Consider the following 22,837-nt stretch of genomic DNA (forward strand, 5'->3'; position numbering starts at 1 on the left):
TGAGGGGAGACACTGGAGTCATCTTTCCAGCAAACACGACCTGAGGCCTCTGGACACTGTGCTGGGCATGGAAGAGCAGGTTCAAGGACTCACGGCTCCTCTACACGCCTGCTCTACATGACTGCGGGACCTGGAGGCCTGGCCCCACCACACTGCACAAGGGAGTGCCCACTACCCAGGGAGCCCCGAGGAAGCGCCAACCGCCTTGGCAAAGGCTGGGGAGAGGGGTCGGGAAAGGCTTCAAAGTGGCAGGGGGCTTTGGGCAGAGCTCCAAGGAGCACACCCAAGCTCCAGCTGTGAGGTCACCAAGCCGAGTTCCTACTGGACTCCACCACCTGCAAGCTCGACTTCATGTCTCAGAGCTTCAGTTGCTTCATCTATAATATTTGAGGGTAACGACATCATTGTCGGGGGAGTTTCTACTTTACACAAGTCCCATTAGTAAAGGGAGACAGAATGCAACCAAAAAATGACTATTTTGCAACTCCAAATACAAACCATGGACACAGATATGGATCAGTGGCTGATAAAACCACTGGGTGAGGCTATGGGGAATCTGATAAGGGATGGAACAGGCCACAGTCAAGGTCAACATCACTGAAGAGGGGCATGGGGTACGCAGGGCACACACGACATCATCTAGGAAGGACCCTCACCCCAAAAGTGAACTGGAATCAAAGCAAGTCCCTAGAACTAACCACCACTATCCAGGAGATACAGAGGGGAGCACAACAGATGAAATGATACCATGAAGAAGCAGCAGCAAAGCCAGATCGTGGGAGCATCTACAGGACGAAGGACCTGGTTTCTCCCAGGAATCAATGGCTTATAAACCAAGGTGGCTGAGGGGCAGTAACAGAACAAGAGGCCAAGGAGACATTACAACTAAATGCAACGTGTGGACTTTGTTGAGTTTCTGTTAACAAACCACTGATGTAAAAAGATATCTTTATGGATACGTGTGTCCCAGAGTCCCTTTGATGTCCACCTGAAACTATCACATCATTGTTATTTAGTTATACTCCAACATAAAATAAGAAGTTAACAGAAATAAAAAATAAATTAAAAATAGAAGAAGACATCTTTGAAATAGATAGCACACGAGAATTCCTGCCGATTTTCTTAGGCGCATGTGCTAAGTCGCTCCAGTCAGGTCCAACTCTTTGTGACCCTATGGACCATAGACCACCAGGCTCTTCTGTCCATGGGATTCTCCAGGCAGGAATACGGGTATGGATTGCCATTTCCTCCTCCAGGGCATCTTCCCAATGCAGGGATGGAACCTGCATCTTCTGTATTGGCAGGTGGGTTCTTCGCTGCTGAGCCACTTTGGAAGCCCACTTTAGGTGCACAGTAGCTTTGCAAAAATAAAAGTGTTTATCAATGGAGGAAGAATAATCATTTCAATAAATAGTACTAGCTAGAACAACTGGATATCCAGAGACGGAAAAAAAAAAAAGAACCTTAACCTAAACTCTACACCATGATCACGGATTTAAATGCAAAATGTAGGGACTTAGCCGGTGTCTCAGTGGATAGGAATCTACCTGCCAATGCAGGGGGCATGGGTTCGATCCCTTGTCCAGGAAGATCCCATATGCCACAGAGCAACTAAGCCCACGCACCACAACTAGCCTTACTCTAGAGACCAAAGGCAACTACTGACGTGTGTACACCTGGAGTTCGTGCTCCACAAGGAAAACACAAGGAGAGGCCCGGGCACCTCCACAAACAGTAGCCCCCACTCCCCTTGACTACAGAAAGCCCATGTGAGAAGCAACAAAAATTCAGCACGGTCAAAAATAAAATAATAAATTGTTTTTAAAAATGCAAAACATAAGACTACAAACCTTTTAGAAGACACAGGAGGAAATCTTTCAAACACAGGGCTAGGTGCAGCGTTCTTAGACTTAACACCAAAAGCATGACCCTCTAAAAGGAAAAACTGACTGGACGTCACCAAAAGTAAAAACTTTCATGCTGTGATTATGTGAACAGCATGAAAAGACAAGCCACAGAGCAGAAGAAAATATCTTTGAGCCACGTATCCAACAAATAACCAGCATCTGGAATATAAAATATAGCAAGAATGCTCAAAGCTCAACAGTAAAAAGAAAAAAAAAAAAAAAAAAACCCAAACAATTCAGTCAGAAAATTCACAGAAGATACAAACAGACACTTCACACAAGTAGCATGGCCAACATGTAAATGGCTGTTCAACATTAGCAATTAGGAAAATGCAAACTAAAACCACAACGAAGTATCACTACCCGCATATAAATACGAAATAGCGACATCAAACGTAGGTGAGGATGCAAAGAAACTGGCTCACACACACATTCCTGGAGGCAGTATGAGAAGGTAGAGCTGCTCTGGAAGAGAGTCTGGCAGTTTCTTACAAAACTAACACGCACTTACCATACAACTCAGTAATCACTCTTAGACATTTATCCTAGAGAAATGAAAACGTACATTAACACAAAAACCTATACACGAAATGTTTGCAGCAGCTGCCTTTGTAACTGTCATGGAAACATGGAAACAATCCAGATATCCTTCTACAGGTGAAAGGTTAAACTTTTGGTGCATCCAGACCGTGGCTCGCCACTCAGCGACAAAGAGGAGCAAACTATTGACACAGGCGGGAGTCTAAACAGATCCCGAGGTACTGTTTGGTGAAAACAGCCAGTCTCAAAATATCACATACTGCCTGGTTCCGTTTATATAACATACTCAAGACCACAAATCTATAAAGATGGAGAACAGCTCCGTGGTTGGCCAAGGCAGCAAGGAAAGTGGGCGCACATATACATAGAGGGAAACTCGGGAGGTCCCTCCAGGCGGAGAGACACTTTGTATCTTGCAGTGGTGGTGGCTACATGAGACTACAGGTGAAAACTGCAAAAAGGGACACACACAAGAAAACAGTGAAAACTGAGTAGGTCTGTCCTCTGCTGTCTAGCTGGGCTTCCCTGGTGGCTCAGCAGTAAAGAATCCGCCTGCAGTGCAGGAGATGCAGGTTTGATCCCTGCGTTGGGAAGACGCCCTGGAGAAGGAAATGACAACCCACTCCAGTATTCTTGCCTGGGAAATCCCATGGACAGAGGAACCTGGTGGGCTACAGTGCATGGACTGTAGAGTCAGACACGATTTAGTGCCTAAACAACAACTGTTGTCTGGTTAACAGTACCATAGGGACTTCCCTGGCGGTCCAGTGGCTGACTCCACGCTCCCAAGGCACCGGCCCCAGGTTCCAATCTCTGGTCAGGGCACTAGATCCCACATGAAGCAACTAGGAGTTTTCACGGCTCAACTAAAGATCTCACATGCTGCAACTAAGACCCAGCACGGCCAAATAAATAAATATTTTCAAAAAACAGTACTATACTAATGTCCACATCCTGGTTTTGATATTGGCCTACAGCAATTTTGAGATGTTAGCCTTGGCGGAGGAAGGGTACATGGGGTTTTATGTACTATTTTTGCAACTTCCTATGAGCCTATAATTATTTCAAAATTTAAAAGGTTTTAAAAGGTCCTTATCAAGTAGAGATGCATACTGAACTACTTCAGGATGAAAAAGAACACGACAGCTGGGATTTTGCTCTTTGGAAAGGGGGAAAGAGACAGATGCCAACAAGGCTGCCAGATGTCACTAACTGTTGCAGCTGAGTGACTGGCAGGTAGAAACATAGTCTATTAGGCGCTCTACTTCCCTGCGTTAGACACTTTTCATAATAAAGTTTCCGACCACAGAACAGGAGAATTTCCCACCAAATCTGTAATGAGATGGGCGCTGACTCAGGAAAGCGTCTCTATCAGAGATTTACTGGTTATCTTGTAGAAACACAATCAAAAAGATCTGTCAAACCTTATCACTGACCTCAACACATCTTTCTTTAACCAAAAAAAAAAAAAGTTCTACTTGCCCATTTTTCCCTGTGACCACTGGCTGTCAGAGATATGCTTCCCAAGGATGTTGCAAAAACATCTTTGGTGCTATTTTAACGGCTAAGTCATGTCCGACTCTTGTGACCCCATGGACTGTAGCTTGCCTGGCTCCTCCGTCCATGAGATTTCCCAGGCAAGAACACTGGAGTGTGTTGCCATTTCCTTCTCCTGGGGATCTTCTTGACCCAGGGATCAAACCCGCATCTCCTGCTTTAGCAGGCGGGTTCTTTACCATTGAGTCACCAGGGAAGCCTAATAACATCTTTAAGCATGTTTAACATGTCCCTCACAGGAAAGGCTTGTTCTCACAGTCAATGAGAAAGGAACTGCTCTTTAAAAGAAACCTCAGTTAGGGCAGAGGTTTCCAGAAAAGTATATATAAAACACTTCTGTTACAAAAGTATGTCACCCAAAACAATATGCTGAAACTTAAAAAAATGTTCATATCTGAGCTCCTAAAAGCCTACGTAACAGAATTTTCTAATCTGTTTAAAAATTTCCAAAGCATCTGAGTGGGTTTTGGACTCATGCGTTAAGAACTTTAAAATACCTTCCATTTAGTTTACAGGAACATCTGATTGGCCTCGGGGAGGATGGAAATGTACTAGCCAAATTTCAACAAATCCTCTGCATACGCGTGCATGGGATGGAAAAATGAGTAACCCGATTTAGAAAACAAGCCAGTGATGCGTTTCCTCTGTGTGCAGCTACGTGTCCCAGGCAGGGATCTTTTTCAGGGAGGGCAGCCATTAAAACAAAGTAACTAAACAAACTGGTCTCTCCCACAGCATCAGAGCACAGTTTCCAAAAATAAGTACATGAAGCCAGAAGGTTTTTGAACTACTAACAATTTTTAAAAATCATTACATCTTTAACTCATCTTCTGATTTCCAGTTTTAGTGTAGGTTTTATGATACATGTATTGTAACAGTGTATCTTTACAGTTTTTGTGTAAACACTGGCTTCCCCAGTGGCTCAGCAGTAAAGAATCTGCCTGCCAACACAGAAGATGCAGGAGACCTGGGTTCAATTCCTGGGTTGGGAAGATCCCCTGCAAGAGGCGATGGCACTCAACTGAGTGACTAGGCTCGCAATGTATGTGTGTGTGTTAGTCGCTCAGTCGTGTCCGACTCTGCGACCCCATGGACTGTAGCCCACCAGGCTCCTCTGTCCATGGAATTCTCCAGGCAAGAATACTGGAGTGGGTTGCCATTTCCTTCTCCAAAGTTCGCAATGTAACAATAAGAAAATACAAGTATATACTAACTACAACAGTATCCATATGATGGGGGCACATGTCCCCAAAGTTCTTTTACTGATAGGGACATGTGAGTAAAGAAAGTCTGGAGTGATGCTGTAAGCAGTGGGAAAAGCCAGTCACTGACACGGCTCCTAACTTTCTCTTCAGTCTCTCTGCTTCTGTCTTCCCGCCTCCCTCAGTCCCAGGCTGAACCAGAATGGAAGCACAGTCGAGGCCTGGTCCTGCCTCTCTCTTCCGGCAGCCCACTAGCAGCAAGGTGGCCGCAAACGTGGGCCTTATTCGCCTGCCCCTGCTGCACTCGGTCGTAGGCTCTGAGTCAGGGAAGCCGGGCTGGAATCTCGGTGCCGCTACCCAGCAGTGACTGGGCAGGTGACCGAACTGGTTTTCTGGGTGCACCATGCTGTAAGCAGGACCCTTGGGCCAAAGAGTTTACCAACTCAAGAGCTGTTCAGATATAAGGAAGGACTGTGGTGCTGTATTGGTTGGATGGCATCACCAACTCAACGGACATGGGTTTGGGTGGACTCGGGAGTTGGTGATGGACATGGACTCCTGGCGTGCTGCGGTTCGTAGGGTCGAAAAGAGTTGGACACGACTGAGCGACTGAACTGAACTGAACTGTGGTGCTGTATGGGCTTCCCTGGTGGCTCAGATAGGAAAGCGTCTGCCTGCAATGCGGGAGACCCAGGTTAGATCCCTGGGTTGGGAAGATCCCCTGGAGAAGGAAATGGCAACCTACTTCAGTACTCTTGCCTGGAAAATTCCATGGACAGAGGAGCCTGGTAGGCTACAGTCCATGGGGTCGCAAAGAGTCAGACTTCACTTTCTTTTTCTTTCTATGAACTTCCTAGGTGGCACTAATAGTAAAGAACCCATCTGCCACTGCAGTAGACAGAAGAGACCTGGGTTCAATCCTTGGGTTGGGAATATCACCTGGAGGAGGAAAGGGCAGTCCACTTCAGTATTCTTGCCTGGAGAATCCCACGGACAGAGGAGCCTGGTGGGCTACAGTCTGTCGCTAAGTCGTTTCAGTTCAGTTGTGTCTGACCCTGTGTGACCCCACAGACAGCAGCCCATTGGAGAGTGGGTTGCCATTTCCTTCTCCAATGCACGAAAGTGAAAAGTGAAAGTGAAGCCGCTCCAGTCGTGTCCGACTCTTTGCGACCCTCTGGACTCCCGTCGGACACGACTGGAGCGACTTTAGCACACGTGCATGGTGCTGTTACGTGGTAACACTCCTAGAGGGGTCTGGGTGGCACCCCCAAATCAAACACATAGTATTTCCACAGAGAAAGGTGAGATATTTTTAAAGACCATAATTAGTCTCGCATCAATTCAGGTCAGATTTTTGCCACAAAATTAGCTTGCTGCAGACTTAGGAAGAACCTTTGGGATTTCAAGCGTTCTGGATTCCAGAAAGGAGGAGAAGGGACACGGCCCTGGACCATCCTCCAACACTTCGGGGAGGTGATGCTGCGGGAAGCAGGAATCAAGTGTGGTTTATTTTTTCACTTATCTTCAAAAATGCCCACATCCCTTCTCCTGATCTGAAATTATCTGAGAATACATTAGGCTTTGATGGTGGGATGCAGAGGTCCAGAGCCCTTCGCAGCCAAGCCCCAGCCTCCCTCCCTGCCTCCTCCTTGAGTGCTGGCAACACAGGGTCCCTCTACATGTGGCCTGGCCCCGGTCCCAACACACCCTCCTCTCAGCCCTGGTCCTTGTGGCAAGTGACCACTTTCACTCATGAGCCATCCTCAGCATCACAGCCTCCGTGAGGGCCGGCTCACTCCCTCCCAGCTGTCTCCATGAGGTTTGTTCCGACAATGTTCCCGTCTCCCCACACCTGAGTCATCTATCTCTCAGCCTGGCATAGCACCAGATACACAGCAGGGATCTGGAAGAGAAGGATCAATCAGATGACTGATAAACGCCAGGCATTAAGCCACATAATGCAGGCCGCTGGCTTTCTGTCACTTGGTCCCTTCCTCGCCATTCAGAGTTCTGCTGAAGGACCTCGATGTTTGGCTGGAGGAAAGGATAGGCCAGGGCAAAGGATGGAGGCTGAGTTACACTGTCTCACACACGTCTTCCAATGTGGAGAGGCCACGCCACTGAGAGCAAAGGGATTTGTCCCAAGTGCTCCATCAGAACTTAGTCCACCTGGTGTAAGCAACAGGAAGGTGAGAACCTGCCAAGATAGGGATGTTTGAACCAACTGGCACAAGATAGCAAAATGTTCTGGCTGCTTCCAAAAGAAGGAAGCTCCCAATAAAACAGGGCTAAAGGTCTCCTGGTGCAGAGACACTGGTTGAGGAACCTCTGGAAGGTGGTTTACTCTTTCTTGTCTTCTTCCCAGTCAGCCTGCAAGCTTTTGGAGGTCAGAGGCCATGTCTCATGTGCAGCTCTGATCTCTAGCACCTACCTCAGAGCCTGGATGTGGTCAGCACTCAACAGGCTTTGGCTGGATAAAGGCGGGGGAAACCAAATGAATGTTCGGGCTCTGCAACTCCTTCCAACTCTAACATTCTATGACACCACCCACCAGCCCTGTACCAACCCCAGGAACAACACCTTCTCCTGTGCCACCTGCCCCCGGATCTTTACCACCTCCCCCTCCTCCCTGCCTTTGTAGCTGCTTGTACATGGCATGTCCTCCCTGGCCTTTCCCATTATCTACCACAAGTGGCATTAAATCTGTTCCCTTAACATCCTGTGAGTCGGGCTCCATGAGGGCAGGGACTAAGTACCATGATGAAATGTGCTTGCTGAATGACTGCTGTGGGGACATGGTGACAAGGACACTCAGCGGGGTGCACCCAGAGCAGGACACCTTGTCAGGTGAGGGGCACTGCGTCCTGCCTGACAGGTGGCCTGTGGACTCTACAGTGGACAAAGCACTCCTGACAGCCGTGTGGAGTGGGTTTGATTGGAGTCACAGCATCTTGGCAGGGTAACAGGGTCTTCTGGAAGGGCCTCGGGGAGCAGCAAGCTGCAAGATTGGGCAGAGCTCACCTGGCAGGTGCAGAAAGCCCGGGACTGGGGGGACAAGGTCAGGCAAACCCAGCACACAAGCGAGGAGTGCTGGTTTATGAATGTCCTCCACGCCTCCTATCAGCCCCCAGAAGGGCACCTGAGGTCACAGGATCAGCGTACAGGGAGATGGGAGGGTCTCAAGTCAAATTCAACCAGGCCCTGGCAGGTTTGATGAACCACGCCACAGCTTAGCAAACAACCCGGAGTGACGCAGACGCTCACGGCTGCTAATAGAGCCCCACCCCGTCCTTCTCTGGGAAAGATATCTTCTGGCTGACTCCCGTTCTGAAGACACCCACCTTTTCCAGAAAAGCTACAGAGCTATGTATAGTCCCCAGACTCAGCCACCTGCCTTGGAACTTAGGTATTTTACCATCTCACCCAGATTTTATTCTATCATCTCACTCCATGCTTGGGCGCTATCTCGCCGTTTCGTGTCCCCTGCAGATTTCCTGTGTGGACAGCTGAACAATGGCATCCCAAAGATATTCACCTGAACTTGTGAACATTTTACCTTAAATGGCCATAGGAACCTTGCAGGTGTGATTAAGGCTCTTGAGATGAAGAGATTATCCCAGATTATCTGAGTAGGCCAGACAGAATCACAAGGGTCCTTACAAGAGGGGAAAATAAAGGCTTTGAAGCTGGAGGAAGGGCCCTGAGCCAAAGAATGCAAGTGGCCTCTAGAAGCTGGAAAAGGCAAGGAAATAGATTCTCCCCCCTCGAGGCTTCAGAAGGAATGGGGCCCTGCCAACGCCTTGACTTCAGAGCCGTGAAATACATTTCAGACTTCTGACTGCAAAACCCAAAGATAACAAATTCATCTTTTAAGTCACTAAGTTGCTGGCAGTTTGTGACAGCTGCAGTGGAAAATTAATACACCTAGTTTACAGATGAGGAAAACAGGGGTCTGGAGGGCTAAGGCCATCTGCCCACAGAATCCTGGTAAAAGGCTCCTCACGCTGCCCGCGCCGTCCTGTCAGGCCCTGGATTTCCAAGGGCTGTTAAAGAGCCGTGAGCTCTGGAGTCAGACAGCAGGACTTGACTTCCAGCCCCATCACCTACTCACTCTGTGTCTGTGGGCAAGTTACACAACCTCTCCTTGCTGCAGCTTCCTCAGTGCTAAGATGGGGCTGCAGCCACACTTAGGTTCGAGAGAACTGTAGGGAATAAACAAGTTACTACACAGCACCGAGGACAGGGTCAGGAGGGCATGGCATTATCTGTGACAATTCGCTCCTGTTTCACAGGCATTCCCTCCTTTGGCCAGGGTGGGAAGGCACCCACCCAACAGTCTCTGAGACCTGGGCCAGTCCTGTCTCCAGTGGTCGGCTCTGTTTTAAACCTTCCAAGGTCATATTTTCATTCATATAGGTTCCGATCCAAACCCTTTTGAGCTGCAGCCACGAAGTGCTTGCTCGGACGGTTGCTACACACCCATGAGCCAAGCTGGGCTCCAACACGCTCACCAGCACGTCTCTGGAATATTAACACAGCCTGGGAGGGATTTCAGCTCTTTAAGATCCATGGAGAAACTTTCACCTTCGCAGAGCTCACTAGGCAGCACTTGATCTGAGCACAGTTAATCTGAACTGGCCACTGCTCCCACTTGGGCCACCGGGGGGATGACGGGCCCTCCGGTCTCCGGGGGCTATCTGCTCTGGGAACTTCTGGGTGGCTGCCTTTTGGGGGAGGCTGACCCACATCAGAGCAGGTCAGCAGCCCTCAGCCTGGCCTTTCTCCAGAGGGGATTAGAGGGAAAGAGCAGCCAGGGGCTCGGCGGTTCTGCGTGGTTAGCCTCTGGAAAGAGTATCACATGCCCTCCCGAGGGGGCAGGGTCCTGTCTCTCGGTCCCACTCCCCTGGGATCAACACAGACAAGCCAAGGCCACGCCAGTGGCTCGGCATCTGTTCCTCTTCTCCTGGGGCCAAGTTCCCACAAATCTCTCAACAGGAAAGAAAAACCATCCAATCGTGTATCTATCCTTCACTTGGTGGTAGGGACAGGGGGTAGGTGCAGAAATGAAAGAGAACAAAGTAATCCAAAATCCTTCAGCAAGAGCTTACTTAATTCAGCCTTATAATTAAGTTTTGTTTTGTTTTGTTTTTTCCAATACATACCAGGCCAAATTTTGACCCTTACAGTTTTCTCCCAAACTGAGAACAGATGGGCCAGTGCTCAGCCTCTCTAACTAGACCCTGTGTCCCTCTAATGAAACCACCTTTTCAGCCAGCTAAACCCAATCCAGCCCTAAGCAAATGGGTTCCCTTGGGATGAGAAACCCTGAACCTCAATAGTCCCGCTGGCCCGGAAGAACAGACTGTGGAAGCTGAGACCCCTGAACCTGCCCCGACCCCTGGGACTCCTCTGGCAAGAAGTCCAGCTTCAGCCCTGGGTACCCAGTGAGAAATCCCAGCCTGAAGGTCATTCATGAAAACATGTACGTACTGAGTGGGCTGAGCCAGCATTCCACCCTGGGTGCACACCCCACAGGAATCCACGTGTGTCCCACAGATAAGAACAAGACATTTCATAGCAGCCCTGTTTAAAACACCCAAAACCTGGACACAAACCAAATGCCCAACCTCAGAGTGAATAAACAGTGGTCCATGAACAGTGAGTGAGGGGCTCCAGCCCTCAGGCGTGGAAAATCCACGCATAACTTACAGTCAGCCCTTTGCATCCACATCTGTAGATTCAACCAACCATGGATCAGGCAGCACTGTGAGCACATTTATTGAAAAAGAGTCCATGGGTAAGTGGACCCACATAGTTCAAAGCCATGTTCAAGGACCAACTGTATATTGAAACAGCGTGGACTTCCATGCCGCAGTGAGCAAGGACTGCTCCACACAACCTGGGTGACTCTTCTAAAGACATGACTCCATTTTCAAGAAGGCCAGATCCAGTCAATAGTGGTGAGGTATGAGCAGTGGTTCCCTCAGAGGTTTTGACCCGGAGGAGGCCCCAGGGAGCCCCAGGGAGAGGTTGGGAATGTTCTGCAGCTTGAGCTGGACAGTGGTTTACACGGGTATTCACAGATGTAAAAATCATCGCACTGTACACCCACCTGTGTACTTTACTATAGCAGGTTAATGAACATATACCTTCAAGCACCTTCTGTGTGCTAAGTCCAAAGGGTATCTCAAGCAAGGCTCTAGCCCTTAAGAGCTCACAGTCCACTAGGGAAGAAGATATTAATACACTCAAATAACAACGCAAGGTTGCCCGTGACCAGTGGGGCAGGTGATGAGAGCTGGCCAAGGGATTGCTGGCATCACTGCTGAGTCAGGGAAAGGGGTAGAAAAAACTGATCCAATGCAGGAGTTTTGGAGGCAGCCAGACCTGTGTCCGATCCTGCTTCTCACCGTGTGACCTGGACCCGACGTTTGCTCTGCTTCTTCAGCCTACGGGGGAACCACAGTGGAAAGCACAGCATTTCCTGGGTCCTTGCGAGGATCAGGGAAAGAATGCACCCAGAGCACTGGGCCGTGAGATTTGTTATTCCTGCCGCGAGGCTGCGCCCGCCCTGTGCCAGGCACCACGGTTCACAGATGTGAAACAGGCCCTGCCCTGCCTCGGCTCCTGATCCCACCACGAAGAGGGCAGCCACCACTCACCCCCTCTATCAAAAGTGCAAACATCTAACAAAACAGGGGCTGTGAAGTGCACTTGGCTCTAAAGGAACCTGCAGCCCAGTGGGGAATCACACCTAGGACGCAGTGTAAAAGGCTTAAGTGCCAGCGGAGAGGAAGAGATAAAGAAACGGGGAGGTCAGAGGGCAGAGGGAGGTGGAAACTGAGCTGGGCCTTCAGAGGTAGATAGGATTTGGGCACGTGGAGACCGCCTGGGAGGGAGAGGCAGGCAGGCAGAGGGAATGGCGTGAGCAACAGCACGGAGGTGGGCAGGCGAGGAGGCACCTGGAGGAAAGGGTGCCCAGTCAAGTGTGGCTCAGCCAGGGGCCCAGTAAGCAGGGCCTGGGGCAGGGACTTCATTCATGTGTCAGAGGGGGAACCCCTGAAGATTTCAGGGGTCAGAAAACAAACATATCAGAGCAGGGATTTAAATACCAAGCTAGACAACAGCGGTACTTCAGAGGGACCAGAGGGAGGGGGCTCCATTTCTCCAGGGCTGGGGCTAGGGGCCAGACTTCCCAAGAAACACCCAAACTTCCACGTCTGGTCCCCTTCGTGAGACCCAAGCTTGCATTCTTGATTAACTGATGGTCAGGGGGTCCCTTGGACAGCAAGGAGAACAAACCAGTCAATTCTAAGGAAATCAACCCTGAATATTCACTGGGAAGGTGATACTGAAGCTGAAGTTCCAATACTTAGGCCACCTGTTGTGAAGAGCCGACTCATTGGAAAAGATCCCGATGCTGGGAAAAATTGAGGGCAGGAGGAAAAGCGGGGGACAGAGGATGAGATGGTTGGATGGCATCACTGACTCAATGGACATGAGTCTGAACCAATTCCGGGAGACAGTGAAGGACAGGGAAGCCTGGTGTGCTGCAGTCTATGGGGTCGCAAAGAGTTGGACATGACTATAACAACTACAACAGGGGCCTGAGTGAGGACGCTGCTCCTTGACAGGGTAGCCCTGGCCTTCCTGCATTGGCAAGAGGTGAGGATACATTTCCTGTGCTTCTTGTTTATTTAATTGTATTCATTTTAAGTTTTTGAAAAAGTTACATAGTCACATGAATCGGCACTCAAAAGGTATGAGGGGTCTCCAGTGAACAGCTCCCGGGCACCACCTCGACCCCAGAGGCACCCCAGTCACCGACTTTGTGTGAACCCCTAGAGACCCTGAGCACACACAGAAGCAAATGCACTTTCCACTTCCCTTCACTTTCACACAGACGGAGGCACAGCAGACACACACGTCCTGCACCTGCCTCGTTCACAGACATCCATTTGGTGATTGCTCTGTATCTGTGGATGGCAAGCAGTCTCCATCTAACTTTTTACGGCTGCACAGTGGTCCATGGTGTGGATGGACCATAATTTGTTCCTGGCCCTCTACGGATGGACTTTCAGGTTGCTTCCAACCTTGTTCTATTAAAAAAGAGGCAGCTGTGACTAACTGCACAGTCACTTTGTACACGTGGAATTTCATCTGTAGGGTAAATTCCTAGAAGTGCAACTGCCGGGTGAGAGCCTCAAGCATCTGTAATTTTAAAAACATTGCTGGAGACGCAGGATACATTTTAATTGCTCATCCAAGAAAGAAGCCGAATTATTGAGGAAAATACTGACAACAGGTAGCCCCACGGACATCCAGATGAAGAGACAGTAAAGCCCCATTTTCAGCAGACAGAGAGCGCTGGGTCAGGAGATGGCTCTAGACCTGGAGCGGCCCTGGTTCGCTAGTGCCCTGGTCCACGAACTCGCATTTCCTCACCTGTGAGTGAAGGGCCAGACCTGCTCACCCCCTCGGCCCTTCCTGGCACAGACAGGCTCTGGTTCCAGGGCCAGTGGGAGTGCGGATGAAGACGCAGTCACCACGACACCCAGCTTTAATTGGTCTCTCTGGGCAAAGGTGCCAGGGGAGGGGCGGGCAGACCACGAAGAAGGCCTGGTGGGGAGGGGTGGGACTGCGGAGCCCAGGAAGGCGGGGTGCTTTCAGTCTGGCCATCCTGATCCAGTGACATGCACCTGCATGAGCTGGAGGGACACCGCAGCCCTGCATGACACATTCAGACTCCATTCCATTCACTGCTGCGTCCATCAGACCTGTTACGTAACAGCCACGGCCACCCAACCCTCGCTCATCAAGCGGCGGCCGGCAGAGGACGGAGGCGGGCCTCTGGATGCCTCACGTCCTCCCTGTGAGATAGGACAGCTGGGTAAACGCAGCGGGCAGGGTGGGGCTTCCTCCCACCCCCACAAATTCTGCTCAACGACCCAGAACTGCAAATGGAAGAAGTGGTCTTCTGCCCCAGTCGAGTGGGAGATACCTCTTGGCAAACCAAAGGCAGCATTCGAGGGGCAGAAGGCTCGCCAGCCTTCCCCGTTCCCAGCCTGTGCCCTGCTCCAGCAGACTGGATGGCCAGGGCCTCCTGCAAGTCAAATCATACTCAGATGCACTGAGGTTACGGCTGTTAACCTTCTGTCACCACTGCCCCGTGCATCAACCTTTCTTTGTGAAGCAAATACGTACCGCCTTGTCAAGTCCAGACTTTCATACATACTGTTTGTTTAAAACCCACCGACCAGCTCATGGGGAGACACACTTCTCTTCCTGGAAGCGATGCCCTGACACCTACTGTTCCAGACGAGCTCACTCCCTCCGCTCCTCCACTCACCGGCCTGGGCCTGTGCTCTGGGTGGCCCCCCTACCTGCAAAGCCTTCTTCGGCTCCTCCACCTGCCCACTGCCACTGTCCATCAGAGCCCCAGCTCAGCTGCCCTCTTCCTGGGGAGTCTCAGCTCCTCAGCTCACCGGCAGGCAGAGCACAGGGCTGCCTCCTGGGGCCCCCACAGCTTCAACCAGATTCTCTATTAACACGCTTTCCAAGTCTGAGAAGCAATTCTACCTGCCAGGCTTCCCAGTGGGACTGCAGGCTCTCTGGGGGCCATGGCTGTGCTGGAGGGGCCACTCAGAGCAGCGAGGGCACAGGATTTGCAACTGAAAACCTGGGTGCTTCCTTTCACAGTTTCTTAGGCAAATTCACCCTTCTGAGCCTCAGTCTATCTGTCTACAAAATGGGCGCAAAATTTCCAAGATGCCAGGGCCTTTGGGAGGATTAAATGAAATGTTATTTGTGAAAAGTCATTCACAAACTGCAAAGCCTTACACCAATCCCAGTGAGGATTAGGAATATTAGTACTAATTAATATAAGAACATTGATTAATGTTCATTTCTTCACACACATCCCTTTACCAACACCTATCATTGTGTCTGCAGGCACCCGAAATGACTGCTCGTGGAATCTCAGGTTCTCTGTTCATTCTAGATGAAAATAACATACACAGCTGCTACAGACATAGAGACCAAGGGCTCTGCCAGCAGCTACAGCAGCCGCCGCCATGGGGTTAGTTATTTTCGCCTGGAGCTTTCCTGTAAGTGATGACCCAGAGGGCTTTGGTGAACAGCCCTGCCCAGCAGGATGGAGGTACCCAGCCACCTGCCAGAAGAACAGGGCCTCCATGGGTGCAGGCTGTCCACAGGGGCTGCAGTAGGAGAAAAATAAAGGTACCAACCTCCACACACATTTCACTCCCAATGCGGAGGCTGTCAGATCTGAAAATCCCTTTCAGGGTGACAGACGCGGTAACTTCTAGAGGTCTCACGCCACCCCCTGCCTTGAGGTGAGGGTGGGGGACAGCCATCCTGGGACCACCCTTGGCCAGAAGTTACAGGGCCCACAGATCATGGCTCCCCAACCAGGAGACTGAAGTCTTCCGGAAGATCGCCCAAAACACTTCAGGTTGGAAAAGAAAATGCACACACACACACACCCCTTCTCCATCCATCTTCACGTGACGATGAAGACGGCTTCTCCCTCCAAAACAGAAACCAGGCCCCTCCTCTGGGGGGTGGGAGGAGGTTCACGGTTTTCTAACCTAGGACCTCTTCTGGGCCCTGTGACAGCCAGCAGGTGACGAGCAGCCCCACTGCAGGGCAAGTGACTGCACCAAGGTCAGCACCAGGCTCTCTGACTCTGGGCAGGGTTCTGCCTGCTCCTCACACCGTAGGACCATCCAGCAAACAGGGTGGGGACCCCGTCTTTCTCACAGAAAGCTTGACACAAAGGACTAGGAGGCACTGCTTCAGCCCCTCTCCGATCCTTTCACATTGATGGCTACCTTTTTCATGGCATGGGTAAAGGCCTGTGCCCCGCCGTGATACGAACAATGAGATAACGCAGGATTATGCCTAGGAGGATTATGCCACTTTTCCACAGTGACTATTTCTTGGTTATTGGAAATCCGGGGTGATTTTTATTCTTACCCTTCACTCTCTTCTGTGCTCCAAATTTACTATAACCAACAAGTACTATTTTCAAAAGCAGAGATGCCTATTGTTTTCCATAGGCTGAAACATCGCAAGCTTTCCGTGAAATGCTCATTTCGTCCTGTGTAACTTTATAAAAACACAGTAAAGCTGGAAGTGACGCAGGTTAGGCACAAAGGCTTTCTGGGTGGGATCTTCCCTCTCTGGTTTCCGCCCCAGAAGAGAAGGAAAAGGAGGTGACTGTGGGGCTTCCTGCCTCCCAGCCCAGGCCCGAGACCTCCAGGCCATCAGACAGAGCCTGCCCTTGGGCAGACCCAAGGCTGTCTAATGTACCTGTCGATTTCTGATATAAGCTCAGTACTAATAAACAATGCTGCTCTGACCTGTCACTTCTCAAGAACAATTCTAGCTTTATCCTGAGTGGCAATGATATTAAGCTATCCAAGTGTTGGCTTGTTTGGTCAAAAACTATTTCAGCACCTACTCTGTGCAAGGAATCATACCAGACACTGAGCCACCATTAACCCCAAACTGGAAAAACGACCAATGAGACAGAGGCAGGCCCATGCCACCCTTCTAAGTTCTGCCCTGGCATAGGGTTTCAGATACACCAAAACAGCAGCAAACAGGAATGTGAACAAGTGCTGCCTAATTCCAGTGCCGCTCCTCCCAGGACTTGGGCAAAGTGGGGGCCAAGCCTGAGCCCCTGATGACAACCCAGCAGCTTAACTGCACTGAATTAAGGTACCTGAACTGCAGGCCACTTGGCAGAGGGAGACAAGACAGGGAGGGAACACGAGATAACCTGAAACTTGGGGACCATCCAAATCTTCTCTCCTGGGCCCTTTACACTGTACTTCTTCCCCTTCCTGTCCTCTTGGAGCCAAGAAGATCACATTCAATTAACATTAACCGAGGGCCTACTATGTGCTGAGGGCCTACTATGTGCTGAGCCCTGATGCCAAATAGTTTTGCAGACAAAGAACTCAGACCTTTGCTCTGCATATGCTGTTCCCTCTGCCTGGAACCTACTTCCATTTACACCAGGTAACAGCTTATATGTTACCTGGTCAGAGAAGTGCCTGCCCAGGCAGGAATGCCCCAACGTTCCCTCAGAGTACCCATGACACCTGGAGCGGTTCTCTCCCCAGATGGATACTCGGCTCCCTGCACTGACACACAGGTGTGCAACACCTCTTTCCTGAATAAGCAAAACAGCTTGGAAGGTAATAATAAAAGCCACTGTTTACTGAGCACGTACTATGGGCCGAGTGCTGTGGGAACTCCACACAGACATTAGAACACCATCGGCATGTGACGGCTGCACTCTTACTCCTGCCCTTTCACAGATGAAGGAAATTGCATCATCTCCCCCTATTTTTAAAGAATGGGAATCAAAACCCAGTCAGCAACTTGTCCAAGGCCATGCAGCTAATGAGAATGAAGACTGAACCTCAGCTCTCAATTCGCTCTCCAGAAGGCTTGGCTGACCTCCCTCTCTCCCCGGGACCCCAAGGGGCACTTCTTGGTCCTGTGTTCCCAGTGACCATTTCTGTCCCATTTCTGAATCCTCAGCCTCCTCTCCCAAGGCACTCCACTCAAAAGTCATCTCTGACTCCTCTCCCCATGACCTACACCCATGGCTTCCCATGCCGATGTGGACCCCCTCTGCTGTGCTTCACCGAACATCCTGTGCAAAGACCCTTAGTCTTTCAGCCCTGCAGGGTGGGACAGGCTGGGGCACTCAGCTGGCTACTCAACACCCAACAAAGCAGGCGGCTAGGGCGGGCATGCCCTCCGTGAACCCACAAGTGGGATCAGGCAGATAAGCCCAGCTGTCTATGCCCACTTCCCGCTATGTCCCTAGCCCCACCCCTGCCTGTATTTATAGCACTCATGAGCGTGGGGGCCTGGAGGATGCAAGATGGGGAAGGGGGCTGCCCACTTAGTCCAGATCCTCAGGGTGAGAAGTCAGGGAGGACCTGCCAGGCCCAGAAGAGCCGGGAAGAACCGAAGTTCCAGCTCAGAGAGCCACCCCCACCACCAGCCACAGAGGCCAGGCCAGAACCACCATGACAGCAGTGGGCTCCAGAGGCCCGTCCTGCATCACACAGGGCTGTCAAGACCAGAAGCTGCTGGAAGAACAGAAGGGAAAGGCTACAGGGACCAAAAGGATGCCACTGACCTGAGGGAAAGCAAAAGGAAGAAAAGCCCATTGTCCTTGGAGTTACCTGCAGGAAGGAAGCAAGGGGGAGAGGCACCAACATACTGCCCTGGAATACGCAGTTGAGTATGTCGTTTCCTTTTTGAAACCTTCAGGACTCCCTGCTGGCCACTCTGGGGTCAAGTCTGAACTCCTTAGCAGGGCCTTCAAAGGTTTTCAGGCCCCGGGCCCTTGCAGCCATGTCTGGGAGGCGAGGTATTTCAGGCCTTTGCACCTCTGCCCAGGGGCTCCCTCTGCCTGCAAGGCCCTCTCTCTCTCCTTGGGCAGAGCATGCCTATCCTTCCAGGCCTGGCACACCCCACGGTTAGTGGGGAAGAGCGTGGGCTCCAGGGTAAGCTCCCCAACGAGTACAGCTTTACCCTCCTAGGCTGCCTCCTCTGAAAAACGTGGAGAAAACTGTCCCCACCTAACTGGGTGATGGGGGATGAAAGGCAGTAATTCACGAAAGCGCTTTGAACTGTGCCTGGCACACAGTAAGTGCTTAATAAACGAGCTGTTGTTCCTATTGTCCTCTGGCTCCGCTAGGGCCCTCTGTCTTCACCACAAGCAGAGCACTGTCTGTCATGTATCTGTTACCCAGTGGACAGCCTCAGCCAACCACTGCGTCGCAAGAGACACAACCTACGACTCAGCACAGTGCTGGGCACACAGTAGGTCTTCAGCAAGTGCTCACCACCTATGAGGGTTCAACGGCAGACCCCCCCAACCCCAGAGCTTTTCCAGGGCCCAGCTGCTTCCACAGCTCACACACCAAATCCCCAGTCTCCAGGCCCAGCAGAGTGAGGAGGGCATTCACAGTTACTTGGTTTCAAAACAATGAAGGGCTGTCCTCTGCCTTCCCAGGCTGCTTCCACTCCAGGGAATTCACAGGGAGAAATGAGCACAGCAGGGACTGGAAATAGCACGGAGCCCCTCTCAGGGAAGAGAGCACGGCCGGCCCGCCAGGAACCAGGAGCAAAACCTCAAAGGCAGAGGAGAAAACAGCCTCCAGACAGAAGCCCGAGCTCCGCAGAACTCGGCCAACCCGAGCGAACTAGGACAAGATCACTTGCACCCATTCTGCCTTGAAGCTCTTCTTCCCACCCTCTTGGCGACCTTTAGATGGGGTTCCTGGTATAACCCACTACTACCACGTGGGAGCAACTGACAACACATCCCCCTTAGGCTGCACAAAAGAACCAGGTTGCCTGAGGTTCCTGGAGGGAGCTAACGGTGCCTTCCCCACGCACACTAGCTATCAGGGCCTCGTGTCTGGATTGAGGTCACTATCTACGTCCATCTCCCAGCAGACCAGAAGCCCTCAGAGGCCAGGCACCAGGTCCCATTCATCTTTAAACCCCTGTGCCCCTAGCATAGTGCCTGGCACATAGTAGATGCTCAGTAAGCTGTGCGTGCTCAGTTGCTAAGTCCTGTCCGACTCTTTGTGACCCTATGGACTATAGCCCGCCAGGCTCCTCCATCCATGGGATTTTCCCAGGCAAGAATACTGGAGTGGGTTGCCATTTCATACTCCAAGGGATCTTCCCAACCCAGAAATCAAACCCACATCTCCTGTATTAGCAGGTGGATTCTTTACCCCTGAGCCACCTAGGAAGTCCAGCTAGGTACGTTACAAGGCAGCAAAACCTGGCAGCAAGAGAGTGGTGCTGGTTCATGGACCACTCCATCCGGGCCTCCCACATACATGGACAAGGAGTCACGTGCTCCCTCTGGGTCTCGCTTTCCACATTTGTAAAGAGGGATAACAAACAGTTCTGTATTCTCACAGCCTCAGAGAGAACTAACTGGGGAAACACACATGGAAAGCACCATAGCATCACAGGAATGCTAGTTACCCTTCCATTTCAGCTCAGCTCTCTCTGCACCTTCCCACCTCATGTTGGAGCCCTTTCTGCTGGCCATGTGCCCCCTCCCCCAGCACTGAACCTACTCTGCAGTGCCCCTATTGTTTTGTATCTTTCACATCATTGTGACTACTTGGTTTTAAGTTGGATTCCCCCTCCAACCCAAGAGGTCCTGAGTCCCAGAGGCACCATGAGTTCCATGTTCAAAGCCTGATAAAATGGGCATGCAGGCCTGACTGCAGGGCCCCTCCCACCCACAGTCCAAGCTCTGATACACACACACACACACACACACACACACACACACACACACACACACACACACACGGCACCCTCCAGCACACCGAAAAGGAAAGGAGATAGGAAGGGACGCTGCACAGGTAACCTGTGAAGGAGTCACACCTCTGAGACCTTGTGCCTCCTCGGCAGGTGTGCGAGCTTGTTTGCCTGGCCGCCTCCGCGGCACAAGGGCCTCCAGGGCACTGATTGCTGCTTCTTTCCTTACATAAAGCACCAAGCAGTCAGATAAATAATATATGGCCTTTGCCTCACTCGCAGGTATCAGCTGTGCAAACACCTGCTTAGTCCCACAGTGCCCTGGGTGTGTGTGTGTGTGTGTAATGCCTGGCCTTACACAACTCCAGAGGGCATATATGAGTTGGGAACTGATACTCATGCCCACCTCTCAACCCTATCCTCTAGCCTTGGCCTGGAGTCCATCAGCACTAGACCCCAGCAGCTAGTCCAGGGAGGACACCGAGGGCAGGCATACACACACCCTAAACCAGTCTCGGGGGTCCTTTCCCAAGAAAACATCCTTGGAGCCCCAGGTCCCTGCCGGTGACCCTCCAGACTGCAGACCTGTATGCAAGCCGTGTACACCTTCATGCACGCATTCCCGGGAGGCCTTGCCAGGCCAGCCACCATCCCAGATTACAGCTCGCCCCTCGCGCCACCCCCCCCAACCCCGGCACAGGAGCTCCCCCACTCACTCGGTCGTGCCAGGCGCCAGCACACCCACCAGGCGCACACAATCCCACTTGCAAAGGGCCTGTCCAGCCCGCCTCCCCTCTTCCCCGAGCCACCCCCACGGGCAGGTCCGATTACACTCCAGGCGCGGGCCCCGCCACGTTGGCGAGGAGGGGGCCAGGGCACACCCACGGGCGGCCCCGCGACCTCGCAGGGCGGGGAGAAGGCGCAGGGCTAGGCCGGCGGGGGCGCAGACGCCCCCTCCCTCCGCTGCCAAGACAGCTGCCTCCGTCCCCTTTCCCGCCTGAGGACCTGCGGCCACGGCGACCCGCGGGGACGACCCCCCGAACGGGCCCCTCCAGATCGGAGCAGCCCCTCCGCTCCCGAGAGCCCTCGTCTACCTCCCCCCGCCTCGGGGCCTCCAGCGCAGGGCAGGTGGGCAGGGTACCTCAGGAGCCCATGGCGGCGGCGTGTGCGGGCGACGCGCGGCAGCCGGACTGGGAGAGCGAGGCAGGCAGACAGCACCGCGGCCCCGAAGTCTCGCCGCTGGCCGGCGCGTCCCGGGCCCAGCCGAGTGCCGCCGCGGCGCGCCTGCGTACTGAGCGCGCCGCCGGGGAGGGCGGGGCGGCGAACGCTAGGCTGAGCTCACTCGCCCGGCCTTAAAGGGACCGCGGCCCCAAACCCCGTAGTGGTGGGAGCGATTTCGGCTCTCCAGCCTCTAGCAAACCAGTCGAGTCGCCTCCCCCACCTTCCTCCGACCCCCCCCCAACCCCACCCACCACTGAGCTTCTTGGGGTGCCGGGACAGAGTCGTGGGCTCCAAGCTCTGTCCTGGCACTCTCAGGCTGTATGGAACTTCACTTCTTTTAACCCTAATTCCCTCCATTTGGGCCTGTTTGAAAATGAAACAGTAACGGCTTTTTAATCGTGTGAAGGATGCAGGTGTTTGTGGAATGAATGTCTACTGAAGTGCTGTGTGCAATAATCGAAATGAAATTGCAAAAGAAAGGAAGAGGTTTTTCTTCCCACTCCACTTAGCAGCGCTTGCGTCTTGCCCCACCTCGCTCTAGGTAGCGTAACTAGCAAATTCTTCAGATATCATTCAAACCGCTCACCTCATTTCTGTGTGCCAGGTCCACACCAAACAGCAGTTTAACTGAAAAACAGAAAATCCAATCAAGTTTTGGCTTTGGTGTGTTCAAGATCCCCACATTTACTTCTATCCTCAGCCCAGACTCCTCGCCTGAACTGTGTACTCCACATCTCATCCTTGAGGTCCAGTAGGAGCTCAAAGTCAACACACCCACAACAGAACCATCTCCTCTCAAACTGCAGAGACTGCACTCTCATAGCCTACCCACAACAGCAGTTAGTAGCTGCCCCCTTCCGACACCAGCCCAGAACTCCTGGAGTTACCCTTGGATCCTTCTTCTCAACTGCTTACCCACTAGACCAGGAAATTACGTTGGGTGCGTGCTAAGTTGCTTCAGTCGTGTCAACTATTTGTGACCCCGTGGACTGTAGCCCACCAGGTTCCTCTGTACGTGAGAATCTCCAGGCAAGAATACTGGAATGGGTTGCCATGCCCTCCTCC

General features: G+C 51.8%; 1 protein-coding gene across 2 annotated transcripts in view; it reads right to left on the reverse strand.

Annotated features, from left to right (window-relative positions):
* TMEM184B (transmembrane protein 184B) overlaps positions 1 to 21,829 on the reverse strand; it is a 50,284-nt gene extending 28,455 nt beyond the window's left edge. For both annotated transcript variants that reach the window (XM_019961797.2, XM_070790392.1), the window contains exon 1: positions 21,693 to 21,829. The gene's annotated coding sequence lies outside the window, so the exon portion shown is untranslated. The remainder of the gene's footprint in view (positions 1 to 21,692) is intronic.
* Positions 21,830 to 22,837: the final 1,008 nt, after the last annotated feature.

This window comes from Bos indicus, chromosome 5, assembly GCF_029378745.1.
Source record: "Bos indicus isolate NIAB-ARS_2022 breed Sahiwal x Tharparkar chromosome 5, NIAB-ARS_B.indTharparkar_mat_pri_1.0, whole genome shotgun sequence".
Taxonomy (NCBI): Eukaryota; Metazoa; Chordata; class Mammalia; order Artiodactyla; family Bovidae; genus Bos; species Bos indicus.